General features: G+C 43.6%; 1 long non-coding RNA gene across 1 annotated transcript; it reads right to left on the bottom strand.

Moving 5' to 3' along the window:
- Positions 1–259: 259 nt before the first annotated feature.
- Positions 260–3,710, bottom strand: LOC146186160 (uncharacterized). The gene is made up of 3 exons (XR_014707947.1): positions 3,690–3,710; positions 2,165–2,279; positions 260–628 (listed from the first exon to the last, which is right to left on the bottom strand). It is a non-coding gene; the product is annotated as an uncharacterized LOC146186160 (long non-coding RNA).
- Positions 3,711–11,786: the final 8,076 nt, after the last annotated feature.

The raw sequence follows: 11,786 nt of genomic DNA, 5'->3' as shown, positions 1-11,786 counted from the left end.
CAAAATCGTGGAAAACATTCTGCTGGTTGAAAAATATAATTCTGCGAAAGTGAAAGACGTTTTGTCTAAAGCGTATGCTTGAATACCTGTACGATTTATAGCTATTATTTTGTCCACATCACATTCAAGACGTAGATATATCATAACTCTTATTTTGAAAGATGCGAGGTATCAGCGGAGAAATCTAAATAAGAAAGTGAATTGGAATTGAAATAGAATGGTCAAAGAAAACTGCATGTGAAATAATCATTCAAAGCTGGAGATACCCATGCGTTTAAAAAATTGGGTGCAACACGACTAGAATTAATAGACATATTACATATATGCATATATGTATATTTACTTGACTGAAGATAAAGCACACAGGAAGACACACTCAAATCCAGCTGTATTTCGCTCGAATTAAATGTCCTGCTAACCTTGAAAACAGCGAGGCAGATTTGAGGACCTTGGAGTAGGGCAGGTTACTTTTGGAAGACTCCTGGCGTGAGCATGGTGAGCATGGTCGCTAGCTGCGGTGTCTGGTTGTCATCCACGTACACGGTGCCGAGCGGCGAAGCGCCGTTGATAGCTGTTTCTGCCGGGACGGGTCGCTGGCGCCCAGCCCTAAGCCGTTTATCACCGAGACCTACGAAGTTAGCGTTTATGCAAATGTTATAAATGAATACGATGACAATTTCATTCAATTGCTGTGTCGTGAAAGAATGGTCATAGCCTTGGTGGTTGTGCTGTTGTTTGTTCAGTCGCAAGATGCTTATTTATCACCAAAAAATTGGACATAAAGATACTCATAAAGTCTTTACTGAAACGGACGGTGTGCTATTATTGCGCGGCGAATATACAGCACGAACTCTGGGATCCGGGCCCAGAAAAGTGCTCTTCAAGCATTCGTTTTACTCAGCGCCGTGTGTGTCTTTTTCTTCTGCTCCGTCCCGTGTCTTCGAGTTGGTTTATATAAAGAATGCATCACTCTTTAAATCGGCTGATATAGCGACACATGCACCCCGTGCTTTAAAGGGTGAAAGCACTCCTTAGCCTACAGCATGACGGATTTCGCCTATTTCCTCATTCCGGTTTCCATCCTCCGAATGCACGAGATGTCTGCGATTGCGTGAAAGAACTCTTCCATGCTTAATTTTTAAATAAGAGCCATTGGGTGTTGAGCAGGGCTCAAGACTGGACCATAGGTACCGGGAAACTTCCTATCCCTGATGCAGATGTTGATAGTTTTCTCACTGAAAACGTATTCCGCTTAAACTTCTTTATTATTAACCCTGATGACTATTTTCATGTTAAACACGGCAGTAACTTTATAAGGACGACATCAATACGTATTTTGTGAAGACAACTTTTGAAGAACAATTAGACAATATTTGCTGAAAGTTTAAAACGTTGTTGGTTGCAAAATATACGTCTTTTACATTCTGAAACTTCTTTTTGAATTGTTTCTCCCCGCCGGGGTGGCACAGTGGTTACGGCGCTCGACTACTGTTCCCAAGGATGCGGGATCGAATCCTGGCCTCAGTGGCCGCTTTTCGGTGGATGCGAAAAACAAGGCGCCTTTGTGGTGTACGATGACAGTGCACGTTAAAGAACCCCAGGTGGTCGAAATTTCCGGAGTCCTCCACTACGGCGTCTCTCATAGCTTGAGTCGCTTTGGGACGTTAAACCCCACAAACCAACCAAACCGAATTGTTTCTCAACATTCCGGAAAATACTATCAATACATGAAATGAGCATTTTAATATAATTTTTTCACGTAATTAAGAACAGCTAAAATTTTTGTAGTTCTATATCTTTTCGGTTATTCGAACACAGGCGAAATTAGTAAGAGGATCTAAGTTAGATCCTCTTACCCAAAAAGAAGTGGGCATATTCAGACGAAACAGATTTTGCTGTGCGCATTTATTAACATGAATATAGCATGGATGCAACTGCGAACAATTCCTTACGGTTAAAATAGAAGTTAAATACACTAGCTGTATTTATGACTATTATATTACACGGAAAGCTTAATAGCTTGTATACCAGATTTAATGAATATTTTTCTTTCGCGCATGTAGCAGTGCAGAGGAGTCCCACCGGCGCCAGAGACCTCGGCACAATATCTCATATTGCAGACGCGTTGGCAAATATGTTCGCGGCCTGTAACGAGGGAGCTTACCACGTCCAGGACACCCCGGGCCTTCTTCTTCCCGTCGAACCGGTAGTGTGCTGGGCACGACCGGTAGTTCTTCGAGTGGAGCTCGTGCGTCGCATAGACCACGAACAGCCTTGAGCTGCGTGTCCGTGCCAATGGCAGTCAGAAAAAGTCAGGTCTGTGACAAAGCATCATGAAGCAGTCTCGGACCACTTGATACTGTTGTTGCAGTTGCCTTTACTAGCGCCATAAGCCAGTTCGTTACGACAACCATGCAAGCCTACCATGTTTGTATATTCCCATCATTTTCTACTATCTAAGAGCCTCATTTCTTGTCAAGCGCTACAAACAAACTTGTGGCTAAGGTAATCAGATAGTAAGGTTGACAGTTGGGCGAGCTGAATCTTATTCATACTGGAGGTAGGGCAAAAAACGAGGATCAAGAAGTAGAACGACACATCACGAGCGCTCCTGTTGTGTCCTTCTACTCCTTGATCTACGTTTTTTGCGCTACCTCCAATATGAATAATCAGGTAATTTGTTTATTAAAGAGCGAACGATTACCGATACAAAGCTGACAGCTGACTCTAGAAAATTAAATTCTGTAAACGCTCTTGCCTATAAACACGCAGAAGAAGAACGACTTTTATAAAATAAAAGACAAGGTGGTAGGTAAAGGACATGAGTTGCAGGGGAGACGTTGTTGCAGTTGAGTGCGTTGTTTGAGCCGATGTCTTACTTCAGGCGAGTACATGTAACACTGCTGTGCTGTTTAGAAGGCCATTACGCGTACTTTGCTTGAAGTGGTTACAAAGGCACAAGCGAATTCCGGAAGTTATCAGTACCCATGAGGCCCTCAAATGGGACCATGAGGAGTGGCATAACGTCCTCGTTTTCAAAAGGAAAAAGAATGAAGAAGGCCGGGGAGTACCTCAGCTGACGATAAGCATTAGCCGAGCGGTAGATAAGATCTATAGTCCGACGCTCTCACTAAAGCGGTCGGTCGACGAGGACCTCAGTTGCCGGGGCTGTTAGACAAGACAAGAGCGGCACTGTTTGCTCAGACTCCGTGTGTATGCAGATTACTGAGTGAAACCGGGACTTGGGGCAAAGCGAATTACTTTTTGCCAGTCAAAAGAAGTGCTGAGCACGATAGCATGGTGTCATTGTGAATTCTATAGAAGGTCATTTATCAGCAGAGCGCGTCTCTGTTTCATTGCTACCCAAAGAGCTGCTAGAGGCAGAAAATAGGTGTGCCCTGCTAGTTTGACTATTTCAGACAAAACGACCACTCGCACTGTGGCACTTTTATTACTCCTTACGGGCAAAAATACGTTACCAGATTCCTCGAATTGGTTTCCTTTGGTTGGTTACAGCTTATTTCCTCCGCGCTAAATAGTTAACTGTTGCTTATGCAGACAGGCACAGTTTTCACACAGAGAAAAAAAGATAGTGCCGCTTGGAACGCCCGTTTTATCCCTTCTCTTGCTCATGCATTGCTCAAACGTTAAGCGTAGTCCATACCACGCTACCGATTTGCTTTGCTCACTGATGTCGTATCGGTCAACATAACGGCCGTTATGCGTCGAAGGGAAGGACTCATTTCCAAGAAAAATGATGCAAAACAATGCACACTTTCAACAGTGCAAAATATAAAAAATATCAATCAATATGTTTTATTTTCACCAAACAAGGAACACATGGTGAAAAACGGGAACTGGAGAAAAGGCTACAGAACAGTAGCATGGACAACGCTTCGGCAACCAGGCAACAGTGACACGGTGCAAGTTAAGAATTTTTATTTTTAAAATCCATATTATACTACGATATGTAACATTCATCGCATAGATATGACATAATTGTAGTGGAAATACACATTAGATATCATACAATGACTGAAATAACTACTGCACGTCGGTTCGCAATGAAAGCAGCAAAAAAGGACAGGATAGGAACCCTATATTGTAATATATGAAAAATGGAAGGAAATAAGGGAACAAAATATAGACGTGCACAAAAGGAAAATAAAAAGTGCCCATGAGTACATTCCCGAAGGACGTACGGAAGAAATATTGATTGAAATGACTGCTGTTTTAAAGGAAGAGAAACTGCTGTTCAGGCGTTGCACGCTGTCTCAACCTGCGTGTGTATGTGACGTTTATTTTTCAAGGTCATCTTATTCATCAGGTACTGCACCTCAGTTCACATTTTTATTCATTTTGTTTTGGGAGAGCATTTAGATTTAGCCATGGCAATCAGTGATGCTGACAGAGCGCTGTTTTTCAGTGCGAAAACGCTACTTAACATATGGGCAAGCCCAACCAAGAGTCTCGTGGCTTGCCTTGTCTTGAGCCTAGGACGTTGTAAGAAATCGATTAATGAAGCCGCCAACAGGTCGACCTCGTATAAAGCTACAAGATAACTCTGCGCTTTCCCCACAGCCGATCACGAAGCGAGTTTAAATACTCCTCTCTCGCGCTGTGCGCAATTGCATGGCATTGTCTTCGTCAACTTTCATTCATGAGGGATGGATGCAGAACACACCGCCATTGTATTGCCCCATGAAAGAAGCCAACCATAAGCCAATCTATACCAGCCTTAACATGGCTTTCGAAGGTGATTTCACACGATCCTACGTTGATTGCCGGAGGCAAACATTCTCTCAATTTTTCCCCAGCGTCGGAAAGGCTGGATGGTAGATTGTAAGGCTTCTAACTTTGTGCGACGGAATGAGAAGTCGAACGAAACTAGGCATCCGGTACTTGGACACCGTTGCCACAAAAGGGAACGAGGGGAGATGGGGTGGGGGTGAGGATGGAGGGGCAGGACTTCAACATCATTAGTGTTTCCGGCAGCTCTTTGTTTAACAGTTAGAGCATTTGTTGATGTAAGCACTTTTGTTTGACTTTGCGACAAACTTATAATTAGGCTGTGCGTCATTCTGAGAATCATGGAGTTCCGAGTATAGTTCCGAGTTTAAGGATACCACACGACAACAGCAATGGCTCGCATCTGCAGCTCCACTTACTGATTGTAGATCGCATCTCTGCTGCTCGATCAGTCACTAATAATCATTTAAATCGCGCCTATATTATCTCATATATACTCCGCAGCTCCCACATAATGTGCAACGCCACTTGACATTCATATAGAGCCCTGCCCGCTTCAAGAAAGCCGTACGAGCGTGCCTGCGTTGCCAGAGGCTGCGTGTCTGACTCGCAATCCAAGGATCCTGGGTTCGATTCCCATCTTAAAAGAGGAACCGATGTTAGCAGCTCTGGCCGTAGCGTGTGGTCTTACCACGACACATAACCTTCCCGACTAACCTGCATCCGGTCACGCCACCTACCAACTACCGTACACCAGCCAGGGGAATTCGCGTGATTTTTCGATCAGAGTGCCTACAACTTCGGATTCTTTGTAGAACGGGGTCGTTAATGTACAGCTTGGTAAAAAGCGGAACGTTGCTCCGTATGTGCGATAGCACTATTCCTGAGTCATTTATATGCTTTTGAAATCATCTGCATCTTCATGATGCGGATGGATGCTATGCGTATAAGAAGGAAGCCGACAGCCATTGGCACAAAGGAAAACTCCGGATTGATGTCAGTAACTGTATGTTCCCTTTGAGTGTCTCATAGCGAGCCCCTCATTTCCCCTGTATTCGTTTGTGTGCTTGCGTCTCGCCTTTAATGGTGGGTTGAAGTGCTTGATACGCGCTCACTACTGCGTGATGTGTCATCGCTTGGGGTTCACCCGTGAACGATGGCGTTACTAACATATACTGTGAAGGCAAGTTCCAGCTTCCTTAGACTGATGCGTTAACATTCTCCAGGTAGCTGACATCTTGTGATGACACCTTAATGGTTAAGTTAAAAAACAGCTGAAGAGTGGTTTCTATTCAGTGTACTGGCCGTTAAACGTTAATCTTTATGCAAAGCCCTTCGTATTCAAAGCTTTTCTCAGGAGCCTGACTTTCCGTTGTTGCTTCATGTGTACAAAAACTCTGACTGAATGCCAGAGGTATGTAGTCAGTGTTGCTTTTCTGTTTCTTTTGTTAAAGACAAGCAAACAAAGAAACCAAAAGCAAAAAAAAAAAAGAAATAACAAATAAACAATTATAAATTATCCGATGCCAAAGTAGCATTGAAGGCTAAGAGAACTAAGAGATAACCAAATTTTCTCGGAAACAATAGAAAGTGCCAGTGAGGCAGCATAAACAAGCAAAAGTAACCCGCGCTGATTATAACTCTAACCTGCGCGTTAGTCTGCTTTTACTGCTTAGATCAGAGACGTCGTCAGAGACCCAGCGCCATTTTCTTCACAAATCCGTTGCGAATTTTTCTTCATTACCCAGTTTTTGTGAAGAAAACATTCCCTTGTTACCTGCGAAGTGTGAAGAAATGGGCCTAGCTAGATGAGATGTCGTGTCACGACCAGAAATTCAAGAAATATGCTCAGTGCGAAGGACAGAACGAATGCTACGAAAGAGCTTTACAAGCTTGCAAGCTGTACGCGCGAACAAATCAGTTGTCTTTGAGTCGTGTCCGACTCTTCGTGACCCTATGGACTATGTCACGCCACGCTTTCCGGTCTCTCACTATCTTCCTAACATCACATAACTTCATCTGCAGTGCCTCGAGGATGCCATCTAACCATCGCGTTCGCTGCCTACCTCTTCTCCGGCGACCCTCAACCTTTCCCAACATCAAATCTTTCTCCAGCGACTCCTCTCTTCTCACCAGATGACCAAAGTAGCTGAGCTTTAACTTTAGAATTTGACCCTCCAATGAGCAGTCAGAGTTTATGGTCGACAATATCGACTGATTTGATCTTCTGGCAGTCCAAGGAACTCTCAAGAGTCTTCGCCAGCACCACAATTCAAACGCGTCAATTCTTCGGCGGTCAGCCTTTTTCACAGTCCAACTCTCGCATCCATACATCACAACTGGAAAGACCATAGCACGAGTTATACGGATCTTGGTTGGCAGACTAATGTCTCTGCTCTTTACTAGGCGGTCAAGGCTAACCCTTGAATACTGTCCAATAAAACACCATTAAGGCAGACTGACCTTACAGAAACAGGCGATTGCAAGCAATGCCTCGAATGGAACAGAGGCTTCCCTCTGTGCATCTCACAACCTTTAAGCTTTGTCGAACCGTGAGCCTTACTGTTTGGAACGTGGCACAGTTCAGACTGCAACAATGTCCCTGCACGAAGACGTGATCCCTCTCACGGCTGTGGGGCAAAGATGTATCGGCGGTAACAGCCGTGCCCTCGTTCGACCGCCCACGGCATTGCCGAACTGCTGACCGGTGTAGCAAGGGCGGGGACTGAAATAAGCAAAGAGGGCTTGTTGACCTAAATACAAAGCGCAAGTGGGCATCGGCCGTATTCACAGGTGGCCTGAATGCGAATTCGCTCGCGACGAGGTGCGTCTGCACGCGGTCTGAAACAATAAAAAAAAAAAAAAGGTTGTCTATAACGCAATCCAAGCAGGGCACAGGATCTACAATCTCAGCCTATTTTAAGTAATTTAAAACTATAGTTTGGTAATTGACTGCGATATGTTTGCTGTCTCTTTCCGGAGCTGAAAATCACTACACGGCGAGAAGGGAGATTTTCGTCACTCTTAATGCATGAGTTTAATTTCGTCAATTTGGATGAGGCTCGAAATAAATTTGAGAACTTTCTACTTCACGGGATCAGAGCTTACTTTGTGCGACAGCAGACAGTAACTATTTACAATAAACAGCACATCTGTGATTCAGGAATGCATATTAAGCAATATTTATGCTATGCTGAAGCATTTAGTGACCGTATGAAAGACGAGAGAAAGGTACGTTATAGAGTAATGACGTGCATTCGGCGACTGCATGGTTTGCCATTGAGTAGGCGCTCTGAATATGCGAGATCGTATTTGTATTTTTTCGCTAAATTATATAAATAAGAGACTGCGGACAGAAACCAAGCCTAAATTTTGGAAAAGCGATCTAGTGTATGAGTTTGCTTCATTACCGGTAATATGTTGTAAGCACTTTCCTTGCAATACCAGCAAATGGTTTAGGTTAGTTTCTGTGATGTTGCCCTATACCAAAAAAAAAACAACAACAACAACAAGTTTATGCGAGAAAGAAAAAGAGTATTCTAAAGTTGACTGCAAGTGGTAGTATAGGTCGCAATTTTATAAAAATGTGCACCAAGTGTTTTTATCGCGTCCACTACCTCTATGATATCATTGCCAAAAATAATGTCTGTGCTTAACGCTGCACCTGAGTTTTTAGGGGCAGAAAGAATATACTTTGCTTCGGTAAATTTTATTCCTAACGACGTTTTTGCACTCCAAGCGCAAAGTCACTCAGTGTTTGGTCTATGTCTGGCGCAATATTTTGGCAATTCGCACTGCGGAAACATAGTGCAGAGTCATCTGTATGTGTTATATGTTTTGGGAGAGGGCTGAGTCAGTATGTTTCAAGATTTCTTCACAAGCTGTTTCATCCAAATCCAGCTCGAAAGTGGGAGCGCGGAATATCTACGAATTAGAAGAATCTTCCAGGCAACACACCGAGAGTAGACATCCTGATGCGAGTGCTCGCAGCGCCTTCATATAATCGCAATGTCCGCCGAGATATTTTATTCCTCACATTGTTTTCTAACTTCTCTTTTCGCTTATATTCTTCCGTTTTGTTATTTTGCTAATTCAATTTTTGTGATGTTCAAAATCCTTATTTGGAGATATCCCCGTTTATTATTTTTCAGGCCATTATACATATGTATATATATCCTTGGCATGGGCCGGAAGGCTGTGCATTTATTGATTTTTAATGAATGCCACACAAAAAAAAAAAAAAAAGCAAGCAACGCACCAAACGAACAAACCCTCTTTTCAGGGAGAGGACCCATTCAAAGGAACTTGCGGCTAGGTGCAACTGACGATGCGATGAACCTCGCAACACACCTCCGATATAATAATAAAGGTCAAGCACGTAACATGACTGCCACGAACCAGCATGCAACAAAAATTTATGAACTTTTGCATCAGGGAATATCTTAATGATAGCGGAGCACCTCAGCATTCGAAATACTTGATACTTGGAATGAAAAGGCAGCCATGCACTGTCCTTCTAGTAAAATTGGGTTCAAACTGTGATATTAAATCTCGTTTCATATCGTCTCTTCACTATTCACTCACGAGGTATTAACTCTTGCTTACTGTCTCCTGATAAATCGAAAAAACAAACGAATTTCGTATCACCTCGGATGCGAACTCAGAAACACGTCTGCAGCAGAATTATAAGCTTTAAATTACATTTCTCCGAGAACGATCAGGCGGGGAAACTGCACTTTTTCCATTATCATCGAAATACAGTGTGACCACTGGAGACATTTTGTAATGGCACAACTACAGTGGACACGCACGAAAACAACGTATTTTCAAAATTCGCCGAGAAAATTAAGTGAAAGTACTTACTTGACTCTCTGGGTAATGATAATTTTCTTGGCCTCTTGTTCTGCCTGCCAGAGTGAATTTTACGCGTCCTTGACTTTGAAATTTTACTACATAGAACGGCGTTTGCTGTGCCTGCAACGCGCTACGTATTTGCGCATTCAACTAAGTGCGGTATCATTTTTTTTCTGCTTATGGTTGTTTCCCATGAGTGCAACTGCAACACAAGCTTTCCTTGCTGTATGCGGCGTGGCATTAAGCTCGAGTTGTACGGAATAAAATTATACCGCATGAGAGTGAGCAGTAATTCCTCGCCTCTATTTTTGTTGTGGGGATGAGCACGGCGCTGCTTTGCCACCATAAAAGCTAGTTGCATGCACCCGTCGTGCCAGCGTTCCGTCCTTGAACCGACTTCGACAATTTGAGACATCGCTTGCGTGCTCATTTCTCCTCCTTCCAAACTAAACTAACCAGTGCCACGACTAGTAGGCAACATCACGACTTTCAAAGAGCGGAAACACTGAATACAGCATTTAGTTCAAGGTGGAAAAGAATTGTTAGGCGATGAATGTACAATGGGTGTCCGGACGGCCTGCATCGTTTCTCTCAAAACGCGCGCCCACTCGGCGTTTCGCCCTCGTAACTGGCACAACAAAAACACGATGCGCAGTTGCCGGGGCACCGACGTGATCGGAGTCGCGTAGCCGCCTGGCGCGGCCACTTGCCTCCATCTCGCTTAGCAGCTTTACGCCCTCACCGAAGCGGAAAGAGTGAGCGTTGCCACCCCGCTTAACCCCGCTTCTCTTCCGGAGTCCTCATACATCGGCAGAGTTCAGCTTCCAAGTGGCGCTCTTCTGAGAGCTGTTTCTGGCAGGCGCGCCATGCGGAGTAGACGTACACCTTTTTTACCCTTGTCATTGCCTTAGAGGATATCGGGATTGAAGGGAAGTTGATTTTGTAACTGATTTTCAGGGCACGCTGCATCTTGCGTGGTGAAACAACTGTATAAAAATAATGAAGCAAACCAAGATGGTTTGGAAGAATGGATGCTTTATTATGAAAGCGAAAAAAAATTGGTACCTAAGAATACGCTCATATATTTTAACAGTGGTCTCTTTAGCTAGTGTATTACAAGTTAAGCACTATAGTAAAACAAATCTAGCGCTGAAATAAAAAAAAGGGAAAACTGTAATAATCACAGTCAAAGGGATGAGCTCATCAGGCTCTGTGAATCAACCAATTTCTGCGCATTAAGTGATGTCATGGGCACCATTTTGATGCAGAGCACAACTTCACCACAGCAAGTTGGAATAGTAATGATAAAGCAATTAGATATGCCTGCCACCTTTCGCCGTGCTTCACGCACTATAAAATGGTCGCCACTGTGACGTAGGTGCATACTCAATCACTATAGTAAGTTCTTGAATCTGCAAGACTGCCAGGAAAGAGAACCTGAGACGCATTCAACCGAATTCGCATTGAGCTTGTCCCCCGCAGACAACACGCAGGCTACATATTTCTCACTGGAATTAAACCATAGTTTAATTTATTGATTGATGGGAAATGTTCTAGGCGCTTTCAATATTTTGCTTACCATCTTTATTTATTATCTTTATTTCAACTTTATCTTATCCTTATCTTTATTTTCAAATGTCAGTATTCTAGCTGCTAAGCATGAATAATTTTTTCACCCTGTCTAGCACTTTTGTTGCATCCATTGCTTAAGGCAGGTCTATGAAGAGAAAAGTTTGCGTACAAAAAGTTAGAAAGGAAGCAATGGGCGTTTGTAGTACTGGGAGCAAAATTTAGCCTTTCATGTGCGTTTCCTGGCTCAATGGGTTCTGATCACTTTTTTTTTTTTCTGTTTATAAAAATGCTGAGTGTTAAACTTGCAGCCCGTTAAATATCCAGTGTTGAAAATTTAGACACAAACTTCAGTCATAGTTATCCTTTTGAAGAGGCATACATTTTGAGTGCGTGGAGAAAAGCATCAAAGTAATTAATGCGAAACGTGACGCTGCTTTTAGGGCCTTCTTAGCTTTGTGCCATACATACTTCCGCCGCTCCGTTGAGTTCGAAGCCACAGCTCCCAGCGTCCACACGTGACCTTGCGTAGCCAATTGACGCCGTCCGCGCAAAGCGCCCTCGCGCATCAAGGTTCCGCACCTTTCTCTTCGCACAGGGACTCCACCGTTTGC

This window comes from Amblyomma maculatum, chromosome 6 (assembly GCF_055883805.1).
Source record: "Amblyomma maculatum isolate TAMU_Amacu chromosome 6, ASM5588380v1, whole genome shotgun sequence".
NCBI classification, from domain to species: domain Eukaryota; kingdom Metazoa; phylum Arthropoda; class Arachnida; order Ixodida; family Ixodidae; genus Amblyomma; species Amblyomma maculatum.
The sequence above is the reverse complement of the archived record's forward strand: the minus strand, read 5'-3'. Positions and strand labels throughout refer to the sequence as shown.